This window comes from Salvelinus fontinalis, chromosome 18, assembly GCF_029448725.1.
Source record: "Salvelinus fontinalis isolate EN_2023a chromosome 18, ASM2944872v1, whole genome shotgun sequence".
Taxonomy (NCBI): Eukaryota; Metazoa; Chordata; class Actinopteri; order Salmoniformes; family Salmonidae; genus Salvelinus; species Salvelinus fontinalis.
Genome location: NC_074682.1, coordinates 60,114,161 through 60,130,229, shown reverse-complemented (window position 1 = coordinate 60,130,229; position 16,069 = coordinate 60,114,161).

Here is a 16,069-nt window from a genome sequence, read left to right as displayed (position 1 = left end):
GTTTTCATATATTTAGATGTTTCATGATCAAACTGATTAAAGTCTCATGTGTTTTTTAATCGGCATAATTCTCGTACTTCCAGAACAACACAGGAATCCAGTCATTTTGGTCATCTGAAAATAATTCGCATCAAATAATTTTATCACCAGTTTTATTAGAAGAAAAAAAAAGAAATATAAACTCTATATATAACTATAACTAATATATAACTCTATAAAGAGTTACTGAAGAGTACAGACTGAGTATAGTTTGGTGAAGTACTGTAGTTTATACAACCAACACAGGGAAGGTCAGAATATCGATACAATTGTTCGGTGTTTCTTACTGAATCATATCATATACTGAATTATTTGTTTATCATTTATTCAAACATTTTGTTATTGAAGGAAAATAGTTTGTCATATTTATTATTCCAACGGGTTTTGATTTCCTCCTGAAAAATAACGATTAAAGAAGAACGATTCCGTCAGTCGCTGTCGTGTGGCACACACCGTGTTCTCAACATAGTTCTATTTGAATATTAGTATTTTTTGTTTATTAACAACCTCTACAGGATCGGTGTCCCCGCGGGACGGTTGAACTAACGTGCGCTAATGCGGTTAGCATGAGGTTTGTAAGTAACAAGAACATTTCCCAGGACAGTAAGTTTGATCCCTTGCTGTCTCTGGCTCCACACCCACCCAGCTATCTAGATGTGTGAAGGTTCGGGTATTTTCTGTAGGGAAGCTAATGATCCATCATGTATGACATTCAGATGATGAAGGGAAAAAACATAGGAAATGCATGTTTTTTTGTTTGTATTTCTTTTACCAGATCTAATGTCTTATATTCGCCTACATTAATTTCACATTTCCACAAACTTCAAATTGTTTCCTTTCAAATGGTATCAATAATATGCGTATCCTTGTTTCTGGTCCTGAGCTACAGGCAGTTCGATAAAAAAAAATAAAAAACGGTCCGATCCGAAAGATGTAAAAAATTATATTTTGTAAAGAAATTGAAAGTTATACTAGAGTTTACAGACTACATGTAAGTATTTGCAATAGCATGATGTGCATGAGTTTAATAAAACAACTTTACTTTCCTGCATGTCTGTCATTGTGACTCTGTAGTCATGTGTTATGTCTTAGGTTAAACTTTATTTTCAAGTTCTTATTTTAATACCATTTATACCATAAACACCACTTAGGGTTAGTTAGGTTGTCTAGAGGGGTCTGTAGTGTTGTCTAGAGGGGTCTGTCTGTAGTGTTGTCTAGAGGGGTCTGTAGTGTTGTCTAGAGGGGTCTGTCTGTAGTGTTGTCTAGGGGGGTCTGTGTAGTGTTGTCTAGAGGGGTCTGTAGTGTTGTCTAGAGGGGTCTGTAGTGTTGTCTAGAGGGGTCTGTGTAGTGTTGTCTAGAGGGGTCTGTAGTGTTGTCTAGAGGGGTCTGTAGTGTTGTCTAGAGGGGTCTGTAGTGTTGTCTAGAGGGGTCTGTAGTGTTGTCTAGAGGGGTCTGTAGTGTTGTCTAGAGGGGTCTGTGTAGTGTTGTCTAGAGGGGTCTGTAGTGTTGTCTATAGGGGTCTGTCTGTAGTGTTGTCTAGAGGGGTCTGTAGTGTTGTCTAGAGGGGTCTGTAGTGTTGTCTAGAGGGGTCTGTAGTGTTGTCTAGAGGGGTCTGTGTAGTGTTGTCTAGAGGGGTCTGTAGTGTTGTCTAGAGGGGTCTGTGTAGTGTTGTCTAGAGGGGTCTGTAGTGTTGTCTAGAGGGGTCTGTAGTGTTGTCTAGAGGGGTCTGTAGTGTTGTCTAGAGGGGTCTGTAGTGTTGTCTAGAGGGGTCTGTAGTGTTGTCTAGAGGGGTCGGTCTGTAGTGTTGTCTAGAGGGGTCGGTCTGTAGTGTTGTCTAGAGGGGTCTGTAGTGTTGTCTAGAGGGGTCTGTCTGTAGTGTTGTCTAGAGGGGTCTGTCTGTAGTGTTGTCTAGAGGGGTCTGTCTGTAGTGTTGTCTAGAGGGGTCTGTAGTGTTGTCTAGAGGGGTCTGTAGTGTTGTCTAGAGGGGTCTGTCTGTAGTGTTGTCTAGAGGGGTCTGTCTGTAGTGTTGTCTAGAGGGGTCTGTAGTGTTGTCTAGAGGGGTCTGTCTGTAGTGTTGTCTAGAGGGGTCTGTAGTGTTGTCTAGAGGGGTCTGTCTGTAGTGTTGTCTAGAGGGGTCTGTAGTGTTGTCTAGAGGGGTCTGTAGTGTTGTCTAGAGGGGTCGGTCTGTAGTGTTGTCTAGAGGGGTCGGTCTGTAGTGTTGTCTAGAGGGGTCGGTCTGTAGTGTTGTCTAGAGGGGTCGGTCTGTAGTGTTGTCTAGAGGGGTCGGTCTGTAGTGTTGTCTAGAGGGGTCTGTAGTGTTGTCTAGAGGGGTCTGTCTGTAGTGTTGTCTAGAGGGGTCTGTAGTGTTGTCTAGAGGGGTCTGTAGTGTTGTCTAGAGGGGTCTGTCTGTAGTGTTGTCTAGAGGGGTCTGTAGTGTTGTCTAGAGGGGTCTGTCTGTAGTGTTGTCTAGAGGGGTCTGTAGTGTTGTCTAGAGGGGTCTGTCTGTAGTGTTGTCTAGAGGGGTCTGTAGTGTTGTCCAGAGGGGTCTGTCTGTAGTGTTGTCTAGAGGGGTCTGTCTGTAGTGTTGTCTAGAGGGGTCTGTCTGTAGTGTTGTCTAGAGGGGTCTGTAGTGTTGTCTAGAGGGGTCTGTAGTGTTGTCTAGAGGGGTCTGTAGTGTTGTCTAGAGGGGTCTGTAGTGTTGTCTAGAGGGGTCGGTCTGTAGTGTTGTCTAGAGGGGTCGGTCTGTAGTGTTGTCTAGAGGGGTCTGTAGTGTTGTCTAGAGGGGTCTGTCTGTAGTGTTGTCTAGAGGGGTCTGTCTGTAGTGTTGTCTAGAGGGGTCTGTCTGTAGTGTTGTCTAGAGGGGTCTGTAGTGTTGTCTAGAGGGGTCTGTAGTGTTGTCTAGAGGGGTCTGTAGTGTTGTCTAGAGGGGTCTGTCTGTAGTGTTGTCTAGAGGGGTCTGTAGTGTTGTCTAGAGGGGTCTGTCTGTAGTGTTGTCTAGAGGGGTCTGTAGTGTTGTCTAGAGGGGTCTGTCTGTAGTGTTGTCTAGAGGGGTCTGTAGTGTTGTCCAGAGGGGTCTGTCTGTAGTGTTGTCTAGAGGGGTCTGTCTGTAGTGTTGTCTAGAGGGGTCTGTAGTGTTGTCTAGAGGGGTCTGTAGTGTTGTCTAGAGGGGTCGGTCTGTAGTGTTGTCTAGAGGGGTCTGTAGTGTTGTCTAGAGGGGTCGGTCTGTAGTGTTGTCTAGAGGGGTCTGTAGTGTTGTCTAGAGGGGTCTGTCTGTAGTGTTGTCTAGAGGGGTCTGTCTGTAGTGTTGTCTAGAGGGGTCTGTCTGTAGTGTTGTCTAGAGGGGTCTGTAGTGTTGTCTAGAGGGGTCTGTAGTGTTGTCTAGAGGGGTCTGTCTGTAGTGTTGTCTAGAGGGGTCTGTAGTGTTGTCTAGAGGGGTCTGTCTGTAGTGTTGTCTAGAGGGGTCTGTAGTGTTGTCTAGAGGGGTCTGTCTGTAGTGTTGTCTAGAGGGGTCTGTAGTGTTGTCCAGAGGGGTCTGTCTGTAGTGTTGTCTAGAGGGGTCTGTCTGTAGTGTTGTCTAGAGGGGTCTGTCTGTAGTGTTGTCTAGAGGGGTCTGTAGTGTTGTCCAGAGGGGTCTGTCTGTAGTGTTGTCCAGAGGGGTCTGTCTGTAGTGTTGTCCAGAGGGGTCTGTCTGTAGTGTTGTCTAGAGGGGTCTGTAGTGTTGTCTAGAGGGGTCTGTCTGTAGTGTTGTCTAGAGGGGTCTGTAGTGTTGTCTAGAGGGGTCTGTCTGTAGTGTTGTCTAGAGGGGTCTGTCTGTAGTGTTGTCTAGAGGGGTCTGTCTGTAGTGTTGTCTAGAGGGGTCTGTAGTGTTGTCCAGAGGGGTCTGTCTGTAGTGTTGTCTAGAGGGGTCTGTAGTGTTGTCTAGAGGGGTCTGTCTGTAGTGTTGTCTAGAGGGGTCTGTAGTGTTGTCTAGAGGGGTCTGTCTGTAGTGTTGTCTAGAGGGGTCTGTAGTGTTGTCCAGAGGGGTCTGTCTGTAGTGTTGTCCAGAGGGGTCTGTCTGTAGTGTTGTCTAGAGGGGTCTGTCTGTAGTGTTGTCTAGAGGGGTCTGTAGTGTTGTCCAGAGGGGTCTGTCTGTAGTGTTGTCCAGAGGGGTCTGTCTGTAGTGTTGTCTAGAGGGGTCTGTCTGTAGTGTTGTCTAGAGGGGTCTGTAGTGTTGTCTAGAGGGGTCTGTCTGTAGTGTTGTCTAGAGGGGTCTGTCTGTAGTGTTGTCTAGAGGGGTCTGTCTGTAGTGTTGTCTAGAGGGGTCTGTCTGTAGTGTTGTCTAGAGGGGTCTGTAGTGTTATCGAGAGGGGTCTGTCTGTAGTGTTGTCTAGAGGGGTCTGTCTGTAGTGTTGTCTAGAGGGGTCTGTCTGTAGTGTTGTCTAGAGGGGTCTGTAGTGTTGTCTAGAGGGGTCTGTCTGTAGTGTTGTCTAGAGGGGTCTGTCTGTAGTGTTGTCTAGAGGGGTCTGTCTGTAGTGTTGTCTAGAGGGGTCTGTCTGTAGTGTTGTCTAGAGGGGTCTGTCTGTAGTGTTGTCTAGAGGGGTCTGTCTGTAGTGTTGTCTAGAGGGGTCTGTCTGTAGTGTTGTCTAGAGGGGTCTGTCTGTAGTGTTGTCTAGAGGGGTCTGTCTGTAGTGTTGTCTAGAGGGGTCTGTCTGTAGTGTTGTCTAGAGGGGTCTGTCTGTAGTGTTGTCTAGAGGGGTCTGTCTGTAGTGTTGTCTAGAGGGGTCTGTCTGTAGTGTTGTCTAGAGGGGTCTGTCTGTAGTGTTGTCTAGAGGGGTCTGTCTGTAGTGTTGTCTAGAGGGGTCTGTCTGTAGTGTTGTCTAGAGGGGTCTGTCTGTAGTGTTGTCTAGAGGGGTCTGTCTGTAGTGTTGTCTAGAGGGGTCTGTCTGTAGTGTTGTCTAGAGGGGTCTGTCTGTAGTGTTGTCTAGAGGGGTCTGTAGTGTTGTCTAGAGGGGTCTGTAGTGTTGTCTGCCCCAGGGCCGTGATCCCAGGACCGTAATCCCAGGCCTGTCCGGCTTCCCTCTGAGGAAACACTGCTTCTTGTTGATAGTGTGACTCATTACAGAAGTAGTCTTTGAGGACAGTCATGTCTTGTATTCAAAATGAGGATCACAAGGATAAAAGTGGTTTCCCACAAACTGGAATTCAACTGATATGACACACACAGAGCCATGTAAGAATCAAACGTGGCTCCCTTTAATGAACAACATGAGAGAGGCTGATTGCTAGGTTTAGTAACGAGAGGTGCAGTGATGTTAAGACGATCTGTCTGAGCTGACCCTAGACCCACTGGATCCTGGCCAGCAAGGGAGAAGACAGGAAGTACACCGTCACCGCCCTCCGAGTCCGCCCTGTAGCGATATCAAACGCCCTTAGCCATACAGACACACATTTAAAATGATGCTATAGCTAACATCTCCATGAGCTCAATCACCCTCGTTCCCTTCAGACAGACCTCAATCCCCCTCGTTCCCTTCAGACAGACCTGGGAGCTCAATCCCCCTCGTTCCCTTCAGACAGACCTGGGAGCTCAATCACCCTCGTTCCCTTCAGACAGACCTCGGAGCTCAATCACCCTCGTTCCCTTCAGACAGACCTCGGAGCTCAATCACCCTCATTCCCTTCAGACAGACCTCGGAGCTCAATCACCCTCATTCCCTTCAGGCAGACCTCGGTTCAAATAGTATCTGAAATAATTATTGATTGAGCTGAAATAATTATTGATTGAGCTGAAATAATTATTGATTGAGCTGAAATAATTATTGATTGAGCTGAAATAATTATTGATTGAGCTGAAATAATTATTGATGGATCTGAAATAATTATTGATGGAGCTGAGATAATTATTGATTGAGCTGAAATAATTATTGATTGAGCTGAAATAATTATTGATTGAGCTGAAATAATTATTGATTGAGCTGAGATAATTATTGATTGAGCTGAAATAATTATTGATTGAGCTGAGATAATTATTGATTGAGCTGAAATAATTATTGATTGAGCTGAGATAATTATTGATTGAGCTGAGATAATTATTGATTGAGCTGAAATAATTATTGATTGAGCTGAAATAATTATTGATTGAGCTGAGATAATTATTGATTGAGCTGAAATAATTATTGATTGAGCTGAAATAATTATTGATGGAGCTGAGATAATTATTGATTGAGCTGAGATAATTATTGATTGAGCTGAGATAATTATTGATTGAGCTGAAATAATTATTGATGGATCTGAAATAATTATTGATGGAGCTGAGATAATTATTGATTGAGCTGAAATAATTATTGATTGAGCTGAAATAATTATTGATTGAGCTGAAATAATTATTGATTGAGCTTGCCTGGCACAATAGAATTGATAGAAGAAAACAAAGTGCAAACTCTGCTCTGTCACTTTACTGCTTTCTGTTCCTGACCACTGAGTGGATCCAACAGGAAGTACACCGTCACCGCCCTCAGAGTCCGCCCTGTAGCGATATCAATGCCCTGCGGCCTCCAGAATTCCAGACACACCTCCCTTAAAGCTACAGTCTGGTGGTTCGAAAAACAACGCGACTGCCCCGCCTCTTATTTTGGTATAAGTCTGAGAAATGGAATCCATTTAATGTAACCAATATTCACAGAGGCAACTATAAACTATATAAGCTCAATCATCAATGGCTATTTGCTACGCAATGGTACTCTACCTCTTTAAAAGAACCGATCTCAGTCCTCCTTTAAAAGAACCGATCTCAGTCCTCCTTTAAAAGAACCGATCTCAGTCCTCCTTTAAAAGAACCGATCTCAGTCCTCTTTTAAAAGAACCAATCTTAGTCCTCTTTTAAAAGAAACGATCTCAGTCCTCCTTTTAAAAGAACCGATCTTAGTCCTCCTTTAAAAGAACCGATCTCAGTCCTCTTTTACAAGAACCGATCTCAGTCCTCCTTTAAAAGAACCGATCTCAGTCCTCTTTTAAAAGAACCGATCTCCGTCCTCCTTTAAAAGAACCGATCTCAGTCCTCCTTTAAAAGACACGATCTCAGTCCTCCTTTAAAAGACACGATCTCAGTCCTCCTTTAAAAGAACCGATCTCCGTCCTCCTTTAAAAGAACCGATCTCCGTCCTCCTTTTAAAAGAACCGATCTCAGTCCTCCTTTAAAAGAACCGATCTCCGTCCTCCTTTTAAAGAACCGATCTCAGTCCTCCTTTAAAAGAACCGATCTCAGTCCTCCTTTAAAAGAACCGATCTCCGTCCTCCTTTTAAAGAACCGATCTCAATCCTCCTTTAAAAGAACCGATCTCAGTCCTCTTTTAAAAGAACCGATCTCCGTCCTCCTTTAAAAGAACCGATCTCAGTCCTCCTTTTAAAAGAACCGATCTCAGTCCTCCTTTAAAAGAACCGATCTCAGTCCTCTTTTAAAAGAACCGATCTCAGTCCTCCTTTTAAAAGAACCGATCTCAGTCCTCCTTTTAAAAGAACCGATCTCAGTCCTCTTTTACAAGAACCTGTAACGTTCCTGACCTGTTTTATGTTGTTTTTGTATGTGTTTATGGTCAGGGCGTGTGTTTTGGGTGGGCAGTCTATGTTTTCTGTTTCTATGTTGGTTTTGGGTTGCCTGGTATGGCTCTTAATTAGAGGCAGGTGTTTTGCGTTTTCCTCTAATTGAGAGTCATATTTAGGTAGGGTGTCCTCACTGTTTGTTTGTGGGTGATTGTCTCCTGTGTCGTCGATGTATATACCATACGGGACTGTTTGGTTGTTCGTTCGTTTTGATGTAGTCTGTTCCTGTCCGTGAGTTTTACGTTTTAGTTTTGTAAGTTCATGTTCAGGTTTTCGTCTACGTCGTTTTCTTGTTTTGTAAATTTGTAAGTGTTTTTGTTTTCGTGTGCCGTCGTGTCAAATAAAGAGATGGCATATTTCCCTAATGCTGCGTATTGGTCCACTGATCCTTCTCTCCTCTCCTCGTCCGAGGATGAGGAGAACGACAGCCCTTACAGAATCACCCACCACGCTAGGACCAAGCGGCAAGGGAAAGCTCAACGGAGTAAGGGACAGGAAAAGAAGGAGGAATGGACTTGGGACGATATATTGGACGGAAAAGGTTGCTACACATGGGAGGAGATCCTGGCTGGTAGGGATCGCCTCCCATGGGAACAGCTGGAGGCACTGAGGAGAGCAGAGGCTACCGGAGAGAGGAACCGGAGTTATGAGGGAACGCGTCTGGCACGGAAGCCCAAAAAGCCCGTGAGTAACACCCAAAAATTTCTTGGGGGGGGGGGGCTAAGAGGTGGTGGGCCAAGGGCAGGTAGGAGACCTGCGCCCACTTCCCAGGCTTACCGTGGAGAGCGGGAGTACGGGCAGGCGCTGTGTTACGCAGTAGAGCGCACGGTGTCTCCTGTACGAGTGCATAGGCCAGTGCGGGTTATTCCACCTCCCCGCACTGGTAGGGCTAGATTGGGTATTGAGCCAGGTGTCATGAGGCCGGCTCAACGCGTCTGGTCTCCAGTGCGTCTCCTCGGGCCGGCATACATGGTACCTGCCTTACGCATGGTTTCCCCGGTTCGCCTACATAGGCCGGTGCGGGTTATTCCACCTCCCCGCACTGGTCGGGTGACCGGGAGCATTCAACCAGGTAAGGTTGGGCAGGCTCAATGCTCAAGAGTGCCAGTATGCCTCCACGGTCCGGTATTTCCGGCGCCACCTCCCCGCCCCAGCCTAGTACCTACAGTGCCTACACTACGCACTAGGCTACCAGTGCGTCTCCTGAGCCCTGTTCCTCCTCCACGCACTCTCCCTGTAGTGCGTGTATCTAGCCCGGTGCCTCCAGTTCCGGCACCACGCACTAAGCCTCCTGTGCGTCTCCAGAGCCTTGTACACACTGTATCTTCTCCCCCTACTAATCCTGATGTGCTTGTCCTCAGCCCGGTGTCACCAGTGCCGGTACCTCGCATCAGGTATAGAGTGGGCTTTGAGAGTATAGTGTGCCCTGTCCCTGCTCCCCGCACTAGTAGGAAGGTGCGTATCCTTAGCCCGGTGCCTCCAGTTCCGGCACCACGCACCAGGTCTACAGTGCGCCTTATCCGGCCAGAGCCATCCGTCTCCCCAGCGCCATCTGAGCCATCCGTCTCCCCAGCGCCATCTGAGCCATCCGTCTCCCCAGCGCCATCTGAGCCATCCGTCTCCCCAGCGCCGTCTGAGCCATCCGTCTCCCCAGCGCCGTCTGAGCCATCCGTCTGCAATGAGCCTGCAAAGCCGCCCGTCTGCCATGAGCCTGCTGAGCCGCCCGTCTGCCATGAGCCTACAGAGCCGTCTGCCAGACAGGAGCCGCTAGAGCCGCACGCCAGACAGGAGCCGCTAGAGCCGCACGCCAGACAGGAGCCGCTAGAGCCGCCCGCCAGACAGGATCTGCCAGAGCCGCCAACCAGACAGGATCTGCCAGAGCCGCCAACCAGACAGGATCTGCCAGAGCCGCCAACCAGACAGGATCTGCCAGAGCCGCCAACCAGACAGGATCTGCCAGAGCCGCCAGCGAGCCATGAGCAGCCAGAGCCGTCAGAGAGCCATGAGCGTCGAGAGCCGTCAGCCTGCCATGAGCGTCGAGAGCCGTCAGCCTGCCATGAGCGTCGAGAGCCGTCAGCCTGCCATGAGCGTCGAGAGCCGTCAGCCTGCCATGAGCGTCGAGAGCCGTCAGCCAGCCATGAGCGTCGAGAGCCGTCCAGCCAGGACCTGCCAGAGTCCCTTAGCCAGGATCTGCCAGAGTATCTCAGCCGGGACCTGCCCCTTGTCCCGGTGCTGCCCCTTGTCCCGGTGCTGCCCCTTATCCCGGTGCTGCCCCTTGTCCCGGTGCTGCCCCTTGTCCCGGTGCTGCCCCTTGTCCCGGTGCTGCCCCTTATCCCGGTGCTGCCCCTTGTCCCGGTGCTGCCCCTTGTCCCGGTGCTGCCCCTTGTCCCGGTGCTGCCCCTTGTCCCGGTGCTGCCCCTTGTCCCGGTGCTGCCCCTTGTCCCGGTGCTGCCCCTTGTCCCGGTGCTGCCCCTTGTCCCGGTGCTGCCCCTTGTCCCGGTGCTGCCCCTTGTCCCGGTGTTGGCTGTTCATTTAGGGGATGTTATTTTGAGGGTGGTCATTGGGAGGGGAAGACAGAAGCGGGAAGTGACTATGGTGGTGTGGGGACAGCGTCCAGAGCCTGAGCCACCACCGTGGTCAACTGCCCACCCAGACCCTCCCCTGGACTTTGTGCTGGTGCGCCCGGCGTTCGCACCTTGAGGGGGGGGTTCTGTAACGTTCCTGACCTGTTTTATGTTGTTTTTGTATGTGTTTATGGTCAGGGCGTGTGTTTTGGGTGGGCAGTCTATGTTTTCTGTTTCTATGTTGGTTTTGGGTTGCCTGGTATGGCTCTTAATTAGAGGCAGGTGTTTTGCGTTTTCCTCTAATTGAGAGTCATATTTAGGTAGGGTGTCCTCACTGTTTGTTTGTGGGTGATTGTCTCCTGTGTCGTCGATGTATATACCATACGGGACTGTTTGGTTGTTCGTTCGTTTTGATGTAGTCTGTTCCTGTCCGTGAGTTTTACGTTTTAGTTTTGTAAGTTCATGTTCAGGTTTTCGTCTACGTCGTTTTCTTGTTTTGTAAATTTATAAGTGTTTTTGTTTTCGTGTGCCGTCGTGTCAAATAAAGAGATGGCATATTTCCCTAATGCTGCGTATTGGTCCACTGATCCTTCTCTCCTCTCCTCGTCCGAGGATGAGGAGAACGACAGCCCTTACAGAACCGATCTCAGTCCTCTTTTAAAAGAACCGATCTCAGTCCTCTTTTAAAAGAACCGATCTCAGTCCTCTTTTAAAAGAACCGATCTCAGTCCTCCTTTTAAAAGAACCGATCTCAGTCCTCTTTTACAAGAACCGATCTCAGTCCTCCTTTAAAAGAACTGATCTCAGTCCTCTTTTACAAGAACCGATCTCAGTCCTCTTTTAAAAGAACCGATCTCAGTCCTCTTTTAAAAGAACCGATCTCAGTCCTCCTTTTAAAAGAACCGATCTCAGTCCTCTTTTACAAGAACCGATCTCAGTCCTCCTTTAAAAGAACTGATCTCAGTCCTCTTTTACAAGAACCGATCTCAGTCCTCTTTTAAAAGAACCGATCTCAGTCCTCCTTTAAAAGAACCGATCTCCGTCCTCCTTTTAAAAGAACCGATCTCAGTCCTCTTTTAAAAGAACCGATCTCAGTCCTCTTTTAAAAGAACCGATCTCAGTCCTCTTTTAAAAGAACCGATCTCAGTCCTCCTTTTAAAAGAACCGATCTCAGTTCTCCTTTTAAAAGAACCGATCTCAGTCCTCTTTTACAAGAACCTGTAACGTTCCTGACCTGTTTTATGTTGTTTTTGTATGTGTTTATGGTCAGGGCGTGTGTTTTGGGTGGGCAGTCTATGTTTTCTGTTTCTATGTTGGTTTTGGGTTGCCTGGTATGGCTCTTAATTAGAGGCAGGTGTTTTGCGTTTTCCTCTAATTGAGAGTCATATTTAGGTAGGGTGTCCTCACTGTTTGTTTGTGGGTGATTGTCTCCTGTGTCGTCGATGTATATACCATACGGGACTGTTTGGTTGTTCGTTCGTTTTGATGTAGTCTGTTCCTGTCCGTGAGTTTTACGTTTTAGTTTTGTAAGTTCATGTTCAGGTTTTCGTCTACGTCGTTTTCTTGTTTTGTAAATTTGTAAGTGTTTTTGTTTTCGTGTGCCGTCGTGTCAAATAAAGAGATGGCATATTTCCCTAATGCTGCGTATTGGTCCACTGATCCTTCTCTCCTCTCCTCGTCCGAGGATGAGGAGAACGACAGCCCTTACAGAACCGATCTCAGTCCTCTTTTAAAAGAACCGATCTCAGTCCTCTTTTAAAAGAACCGATCTCAGTCCTCTTTTAAAAGAACCGATCTCAGTCCTCCTTTTAAAAGAACCGATCTCAGTCCTCTTTTACAAGAACCGATCTCAGTCCTCCTTTAAAAGAACTGATCTCAGTCCTCTTTTAAAAGAACCGATCTCAGTCCTCCTTTAAAAGAACCGATCTCCGTCCTCCTTTTAAAAGAACCGATCTCAGTCCTCCTTTAAAAGAACCGATCTCAGTCCTCTTTTAAAAGAACCGATCTCAGTCCTCTTTTAAAAGAACCGATCTCAATCCTCCTTTAAAAGAACCGATCTCAGTCCTCTTTTAAAAGAACCGATCTCAGTCCTCTTTTAAAAGAACCGATCTCAGTCCTCTTTTAAAAGAACCGATCTCAGTCCTCCTTTTAAAAGAACCGATCTCAGTCCTCCTTTTAAAAGAACCGATCTCAGTCCTCTTTTACAAGAACCTGTAACGTTCCTGACCTGTTTTATGTTGTTTTTGTATGTGTTTATGGTCAGGGCGTGTGTTTTGGGTGGGCAGTATATGTTTTCTGTTTCTATGTTGGTTTTGGGTTGCCTGGTATGGCTCTTAATTAGAGGCAGGTGTTTTGCGTTTTCCTCTAATTGAGAGTCATATTTAGGTAGGGTGTCCTCACTGTTTGTTTGTGGGTGATTGTCTCCTGTGTCGTCGATGTATATACCATACGGGACTGTTTGGTTGTTCGTTCGTTTTGATGTAGTCTGTTCCTGTCCGTGAGTTTTACGTTTTAGTTTTGTAAGTTCATGTTCAGGTTTTCGTCTACGTCGTTTTCTTGTTTTGTAAATTTATAAGTGTTTTTGTTTTCGTGTGCCGTCGTGTCAAATAAAGAGATGGCATATTTCCCTAATGCTGCGTATTGGTCCACTGATCCTTCTCTCCTCTCCTCGTCCGAGGATGAGGAGAACGACAGCCCTTACAGAATCACCCACCACGCTAGGACCAAGCGGCAAGGGAAAGCTCAACGGAGTAAGGGACAGGAAAAGAAGGAGGAATGGACTTGGGACGATATATTGGACGGAAAAAGGTTGCTACACATGGGAGGAGATCCTGGCTGGTAGGGATCGCCTCCCATGGGAACAGCTGGAGGCACTGAGGAGAGCAGAGGCTACCGGAGAGAGGAACCGGAGTTATGAGGGAACGCGTCTGGCACGGAAGCCCAAAAAGCCCGTGAGTAACACCCAAAAATTTCTTGGGGGGGGGGGGGCTAAGAGGTAGTGGGCCAAGGGCAGGTAGGAGACCTGCGCCCACTTCCCAGGCTTACCGTGGAGAGCGGGAGTACGGGCAGGCGCCGTGTTACGCAGTAGAGCGCACGGTGTCTCCTGTACGAGTGCATAGGCCAGTGCGGGTTATTCCACCTCCCCGCACTGGTAGGGCTAGATTGGGTATTGAGCCAGGTGTCATGAGGCCGGCTCAACGCGTCTGGTCTCCAGTGCGTCTCCTCGGGCCGGCATACATGGCACCTGCCTTACGCATGGTTTCCCCGGTTCGCCTACATAGGCCGGTGCGGGTTATTCCACCTCCCCGCACTGGTCGGGTGACTGGGAGCATTCAACCAGGTAAGGTTGGGCAGGCTCAATGCTCAAGAGTGCCAGTACGCCTCCACGGTCCGGTATTTCCGGCGCCACCTCCCCGCCCCAGCCTAGTACCTACAGTGCCTACACTACGCACTAGGCTACCAGTGCGTCTCCTGAGCCCTGTTCCTCCTCCACGCACTCTCCCTGTAGTGCGTGTATCTAGCCCGGTGCCTCCAGTTCCGGCACCACGCACTAAGCCTCCTGTGCGTCTCCAGAGCCTTGTACACACTGTATCTTTTCCCCCTACTAATCCTGATGTGCTTGTCCTCAGCCCGGTGTCACCAGTGCCGGTACCTCGCATCAGGTATAGAGTGGGCTTTGAGAGTATAGTGTGCCCTGTCCCTGCTCCCCGCACTAGTAGGAAGGTGCGTATCCTTAGCCCGGTGCCTCCAGTTCCGGCACCACGCACCAGGTCTACAGTGCGCCTTATCCGGCCAGAGCCATCCGTCTCCCCAGCGCCATCTGAGCCATCCGTCTCCCCAGCGCCATCTGAGCCATCCGTCTCCCCAGCGCCATCTGAGCCATCCGTCTCCCCAGCGCCGTCTGAGCCATCCGTCTCCCCAGCGCCGTCTGAGCCATCCGTCTGCAATGAGCCTGCAAAGCCGCCCGTCTGCCATGAGCCTGCTGAGCCGCCCGTCTGCCATGAGCCTACAGAGCCGTCTGCCAGACAGGAGCCGCTAGAGCCGCACGCCAGACAGGAGCCGCTAGAGCCGCCCGCCAGACAGGATCTGCCAGAGCCGCCAACCAGACAGGATCTGCCAGAGCCGCCAACCAGACAGGATCTGCCAGAGCCGCCAACCAGACAGGATCTGCCAGAGCCGCCAACCAGACAGGATCTGCCAGAGCCGCCAACCAGACAGGATCTGCCAGAGCCGCCAGCGAGCCATGAGCAGCCAGAGCCGTCAGAGAGCCATGAGCGTCGAGAGCCGTCAGCCTGCCATGAGCGTCGAGAGCCGTCAGCCAGCCATGAGCGTCGAGAGCCGTCCAGCCAGGACCTGCCAGAGTCCCTTAGCCAGGATCTGCCAGAGTATCTCAGCCGGGACCTGCCCCTTGTCCCGGTGCTGCCCCTTGTCCCGGTGCTGCCCCTTATCCCGGTGCTGCCCCTTGTCCCGGTGCTGCCCCTTGTCCCGGTGCTGCCCCTTATCCCGGTGCTGCCCCTTATCCCGGTGCTGTCCCTTATCCCGGTGTTGCCCCTTATCCCGGTGCTGCCCCTTGTCCCGGTGCTGCCCCTTGTCCCGGTGCTGCCCCTTGTCCCGGTGCTGCCCCTTGTCCCGGTGCTGCCCCTTGTCCCGGTGCTGCCCCTTGTCCCGGTGCTGCCCCTTGTCCCGGTGCTGCCCCTTGTCCCGGTGCTGCCCCTTGTCCCGGTGCTGCCCCTTCTCCCGGTGCTGCCCCTTATCCCGGTGTTGGCTGTTCATTTAGGGGATGTTAGTTTGAGGGTGGTCATTGGGAGGGGAAGACAGAAGCGGGAAGTGACTATGGTGATGTGGGGACAGCGTCCAGAGCCTGAGCCACCACCGTGGTCAACTGCCCACCCAGACCCTCCCCTGGACTTTGTGCTGGTGCGCCCGGCGTTCGCACCTTGAGGGGGGGGTTCTGTAACGTTCCTGACCTGTTTTATGTTGTTTTTGTATGTGTTTATGGTCAGGGCGTGTGTTTTGGGTGGGCAGTCTATGTTTTCTGTTTCTATGTTGGTTTTGGGTTGCCTGGTATGGCTCTTAATTAGAGGCAGGTGTTTTGCGTTTTCCTCTAATTGAGAGTCATATTTAGGTAGGGTGTCCTCACTGTTTGTTTGTGGGTGATTGTCTCCTGTGTCGTCGATGTATATACCATACGGGACTGTTTGGTTGTTCGTTCGTTTTGATGTAGTCTGTTCCTGTCCGTGAGTTTTACGTTTTAGTTTTGTAAGTTCATGTTCAGGTTTTCGTCTACGTCGTTTTCTTGTTTTGTAAATTTATAAGTGTTTTTGTTTTCGTGTGCCGTCGTGTCAAATAAAGAGATGGCATATTTCCCTAATGCTGCGTATTGGTCCACTGATCCTTCTCTCCTCTCCTCGTCCGAGGATGAGGAGAACGACAGCCCTTACAGAACCGATCTCAGTCCTCTTTTAAAAGAACCGATCTCAGTCCTCTTTTAAAAGAACCGATCTCAGTCCTCTTTTAAAAGAACCGATCTCAGTCCTCCTTTTAAAAGAACCGATCTCAGTCCTCTTTTACAAGAACCGATCTCAGTCCTCCTTTAAAAGAACTGATCTCAGTCCTCTTTTACAAGAACCGATCTCAGTCCTCTTTTAAAAGAACCGATCTCAGTCCTCTTTTAAAAGAACCGATCTCAGTCCTCCTTTTAAAAGAACCGATCTCAGTCCTCTTTTACAAGAACCGATCTCAGTCCTCCTTTAAAAGAACCGATCTCAGTCCTCTTTTACAAGAACCGATCTCAGTCCTCTTTTAAAAGAACCGATCTCAGTCCTCCTTTAAAAGAACCGATCTCCGTCCTCCTTTTAAAAGAACCGATCTCAGTCCTCTTTTAAAAG